The sequence below is a fragment of the Sorex fumeus genome, unplaced genomic scaffold (assembly GCF_029834395.1).
Source record: "Sorex fumeus unplaced genomic scaffold, SorFum_2.1 ptg000109l, whole genome shotgun sequence".
In the NCBI taxonomy this organism is placed as follows: domain Eukaryota; kingdom Metazoa; phylum Chordata; class Mammalia; order Eulipotyphla; family Soricidae; genus Sorex; species Sorex fumeus.
Genome location: NW_026606166.1, coordinates 3125642 through 3130940, shown reverse-complemented (window position 1 = coordinate 3130940; position 5299 = coordinate 3125642). Strand labels below are relative to the sequence as shown.

The 5299-nt window shown below is 41.5% G+C and overlaps 1 non-coding gene across 1 annotated transcript; it reads left to right on the top strand.

Moving 5' to 3' along the window:
• Positions 1-4070: 4070 nt before the first annotated feature.
• Positions 4071-4231, top strand: LOC130042771 (U1 spliceosomal RNA). The gene has a single exon (XR_008795293.1). It is a non-coding gene; the product is annotated as a U1 spliceosomal RNA (small nuclear RNA).
• The last annotated feature ends 1068 nt before the right edge of the window (positions 4232-5299 follow it).

The window sequence follows — 5299 nt, the reverse complement described above, 5'->3', positions numbered from 1 at the left end:
GTGATGTCAGTGTATTCAACTCTGTTCCATTGGTCTGCAGTTCTGCCTTTGTTCCAGTACCATGCTGTTTTGATTATTACCGCTTTGTAGTAAAGTTTGAAGTTCGGGAGGTTGATTCCTCCCATTTTCTTTTTCCCAAGAATTGCTTTAGCTATTCGTGGGGGTTTATTATGCCTCTTTGGCTGATCACAGCGCCCAGGAGGAGAGAGAGAACAGGAGGGAATGCCCTGCCACAGTGGCAGGGGGGGATGGGGGGATGGGAGGGTGGGGGGGAGGGATATTATCCTGGTGGTGGAAAATGGGCACTGGTGGAGGGATGGGTATTTGATCGTGGTATGACCGAGATCCAAGCACAAAATTTGTAAATCTACAACTGTACCTCATGTTGTTTCACTAATAAAAAAGAAAAAAAAAAAAAAAAGATCGCGTGGACACCTACCTACAAGATGGTCAGACTTCTTCATCAAGACCCAGAATAGTTGGTTTGAGACTCTGCATGTTCCTAAAAAAAACAGATGCCATTGGGCTACGCTAGCACGCAACAGGGATGAATGGAGACGTTTCGCAGCCACTCGAGTAAATCGATGAATAACGGGGTATCAAGTGATCAAGTGATCAAGTATTTCCCAGAGGAGTGAGATCATCATTTATTTGTCCAAGCTCTGAATTATGTTGTTCTAACATGACACACTCAAATTTCATCCGTGTTGCTGCAGATGGAATGAGTTTATCATTTCTTATATTTCTATAGTATTTCACTAGGTACACACCAGGATTTCTTCATCCATCTGTGTTGCACATTCGGATGCATAAGTCTGAATAATTTTTTGGTTGTTTTGTTGTTGTTGTTGTTGTTGTTAGATACCAAGAAGTGGAATCACAGGCTAGCATGGAAGTTCTATTCTTCCTTTATTTGAAACATCTCCATACTTCGTTCTAGAGAGGCCAAATTAGATGATATTCCAATAAACAGTGAATGAGATTTAGTCTAATTTACTATATCCCTGCCATCGCACATTTATTTCTGCCTTTGTAAACTGTGTACCTTTGTCTGATAATGTCAGAAATTCCTACTGTGGACATTTGCACACAGTTCTATTGACAGAGCAGTTTGTGAATATGAGTGAATTAAGTATATACACATACTGGAATACTTGAGGGGTATTATCACACACCCCTTCTTATTGCAACCTTAACAATGTTTTGTTTCAGTTAAAATTTGTCTTTTAGTGATGCAAAACTAGGGGTAGAGTACGGAATTAAAGAGTTGTTGATCTGAGCAGCTGAATGAGTACCTATTTCTTCTTGTGTAAATATCTATGAATCCTCTTGTGTTTTAGTTTATTTCAGTGTTGTCTAAAGCAGTTTGGGAAGTGATACCACTGTTAATACTCTCTTGTCTATGCCCCTGGCTAAACTAATTTTTTAATTGAATCTCCATAAGATACAGTTATGAAGCTCTCATGTTTGAGTTTCAGTCATACAGTGTTCAAATACCCAGCCCTTCACCAGTGCACATATTCCACCACCCAAATCCCCAGCATCCCACACTGTCCATTTCAATCATTCCCCCACCTGTGTGGCAGACAATTTCCACAATACTCTTTGTACTTTGATTACATTCAATATTTTGACACCAGTCCCACCATAATTATTTGGAATTTTCCTGACACCACTAAAACCTTCTTTAAAGGCAATTCTAGATAATTTATTTTGTATTACTTGCTATGAATACCATATGATGTCGAGAGCCACTGCACACTCCTGTAATTCTAAAATTTTAATAATTAGGGACACAGACACAAATCTCCAATCTGAGCAACTTGCTGCAGAGATGGCTCTGGACTTTGCAATAGTCCACTTTCACTGGGTCCCTCCAGAGATGGGTAGGTGCTGGAACTCCACCTGCCCCCTAGGAATCACGGTGGCCGCCATCTTCTAGAACTCAGCAAAAGTTCCAGATACGGGTTGGCGTTGGCAGCAAACACCAGGCCTCACTTGACATGGGAGGAGTCTGCCCCAATGGGACTCTGAGATAATGCCACATCCGGCCACTGTCTACTTAAGCTCCCACATGGCCATGATCAAGAGACATAAACACAAATCTCCGACCCGAGCAACTTGCTGCAGCAATCTCCCCAGACCCTAACTATTAAAATTTTAGAATTCCTAGAGCGTGCGACTGCTCTTGCAGTCACGCAACATTATATTTTATCCATAACAAGCAATACAAAACAAATTGTCTGGCATTGCCTTTTCAGCAGGTATGAGTGGTGGTGGGACTGGTCTCGAAACATTGAAGATAACCAAAGTAGAGAGTATTGTGCAAATTGTCTGCCACATAAGCACGGGGAGTTGTGGAATGCAGTTGGGTGGAATACTGGGGACTTTGGTGGTGGAAAACATGCACTGGTGAAGGGATGAGTGCTTCATGATTACATGATTGAAGCTCAAACACGAAAGCTTTGCTGCTGTACCTCACAGTGAATCAATAAAAAGAGGGGGGAAAGATTAGTATTTTAATAATTAGGGTCGGAAGAGATCACTGCAGTGAGCTGCTCTGTTCCAAGATTCTTTTGTGTGTCTCTGGATCATGGCTATTAAGGAGCTTTAATAGTAGTCACATGAAGCTTGCAGGCATCATCTCAGGGTCCCATCGGGGCGAGGAGGTGAGAGGGACCAGCTCCTTCACTATCCCATAAGACTAGGCATTGGGCTGGAGCGATAGCACAGCGGGTAGGGCGTTCGCCTTACAAGCGGCCAACACGGCCGACCTGAGTTCGATTCCTCCGCCCCTCTCGGAGAGCCCGGCAAGCTACCGAGAGTATTCGATATGCCAGACACAGTAACAACAAAGTCTCCAATGGAGACGTTACTGGGCCCGCTCGAGCAAATCGACGATCAACGGGAGGGCCTTTACCTTACCTTTTCATTAGTTTCTGGAAGATGGCAGCTGCTGGGATTCCTAGGGGGCAGGTGGAGGTTCAGTACCTGCTCCCGTCTGGAGTAGCCCCATGAAAGCAGCCTGTTGCAAAGTCAGGAGGCATCTCTGCAGTGAGTGCTCAGTTTCGAGACTCTTTTGTTTGTCTCACTAAACTGAAATGTAATGGCAGTTTGGGGAACTCTAATATCTCCGGGGGCTTATTCCAGACTCTTGTTAGTGTGAAGAATGAATGTGTCTTACTTTCAGGCCAATACAAAGTTTGAGACCTGATTCATACATTTCTCTCACTGAAAACATAGTATAGATTTTATGATTTATTATTAACAAATACCAATAATAACTAATATGAAATAGTAAGTGTATCATTTATAATTAAATACTTGACTTTTGTTAAAGAACCGTGATTTACAGAGCTATTGGTAGTTGAGTTTTAGTCATGAACTATTTCAACCCCCATTCCACCACCAGTGTTCTCATAGTCCATCTGCCCCCTCATTCCTGCCTGCCACCTTGACTGGCACACTACAAAGTTCAGTGGTTTTAGCTCACATCTCATGTTTTCAGTATTATGGCTATACCACTCCCCCATGTCACTGGTGTAATGAATGCCCCGACCCAACTTCCCCCAGTACTTACCTTTCTCATCATCATTCTTCTTTATTTCTTTAATTCTTTGTCCTTCTCCTTAAGCTCCCTAAGTTCAAGGTTGATATGGGCCTCCCCACTTTTGAAAATTCATACAAATTCTAAGGAAAAATACATGATCTCTTCCTATAAGTCCTCCTGATTTTCAATCTCTTTAAAAGGAAGTAAAATCGTATTTTCCCAGTCTCTCTCAACTGAGGAAAAATCTTAATCCAATTTAGAAAAAGCTAGATATCCATAAGAACTGAAAGTATTAAGAACAGAAATCCTTAAGAACTGAAAGTATTCCTTAGTATTTCTCAAGGACTATATGTCAAACTGAGAGATATGTGGTCTAGGAGTCACTTAACCTGCCAGCTAACGGGGCCCTGTTCATTCTCTGTCACTCAGTGCGACATTTGTCCTAGTCATATACGAATATCTGTATTGTTGATTGAAATGAGCCACTACTCTGAAGTACTTTAAGAAAATATTTCGTAGAATAGTTACTTGGCAGGGGACATACTATGATCACGAAGGTGGTTTCCTGGGGCAAGACTTACCCATTATACTCCAGCTATTCTAACCCCTGCGATTTTCTCAAACCAGGGATAATTGACTGCATAATTCATAGTGGTGGGCGACTGCTTTCATGGTCTTCCACGGTTTTGCAAGTTTGAAAAATAAAGGAATCAAAATAGGTAGAGATTTTGAAAATTATTATCAAATGATTCCTCTAATAATTTTGGATGTTCACTGCATGATAATCAATATTCAACTGATAAGTGTTGATGGAATAAAGACAAACTTGAAAAGATGCATCTATGCATTTCCCACCCCACCAAAACATGTGGTTTGTATGGTCTCAAGGAGCTTCTCAAGGAAAATGAAACCTGGCACATATATTTTATAAGAATAGTTACAGACAGGGGGTGACGTGGTAATCAATAAATTCACTCATGGTCTGATCCCATAAAGACATATTCCTGGTATGAAGATTTCTGATGAAGATCTCTACCTTCCATTCTTTAGAATAAAAGTTAAAAGAGATCTATCTTCTCAGCACTTTCAGTTAGACAGGATTTCTGGTTTCTACTACTAGATTTGGGCTGGAGAGATAGCACAGCGGGTAGAGCGTTTGCCTTGCATGCGGCCAACCCGTGTTCAATTCCTCTGCCCGTCTCAGAGAGAGCCTGGCAAGCTACTTAGTTTCTCGCCCACTCGGCAAAGCCTGGCAAACTACCTGGGACATATTCAAACACACCTACAAGTCTCACAATGTTACCGGGCCCAATCAAGGAAATCGATGAACAACGGGAGGACAGTGCTACAATGCTACCACTAAATTTAAGTCTTTCTTTGAACTACTTAAAGGACTATTATAAGAAACCTGAGGCTTTGAAACCCTGGAGGCAGCATCAGAGCAAGCTGAGTGCTGTTTCCTCGTTCCTGAAGTTTAGGTGTCTATTTATGCAGACAGGTGATGAACACAAAGGACAATCCTTTTAGCAAGAATACAAGAAGACACCCCTCCCCAGTTACATAAAAAGGGACAAGTTCCATATCCATATAAAAATAACCGCCAGTTCTACAGAATCAGGCATTACTGTTTGAAAGATTTGAAGCTTAAAATTATATTTTTCTTATCCTGGAGAGATTATCTCTAGCTATGAAGATCAGATTGAACAGCTTATCCTTGGTTCCTTCCTCTTGTCAATTAAAGGATAGGAA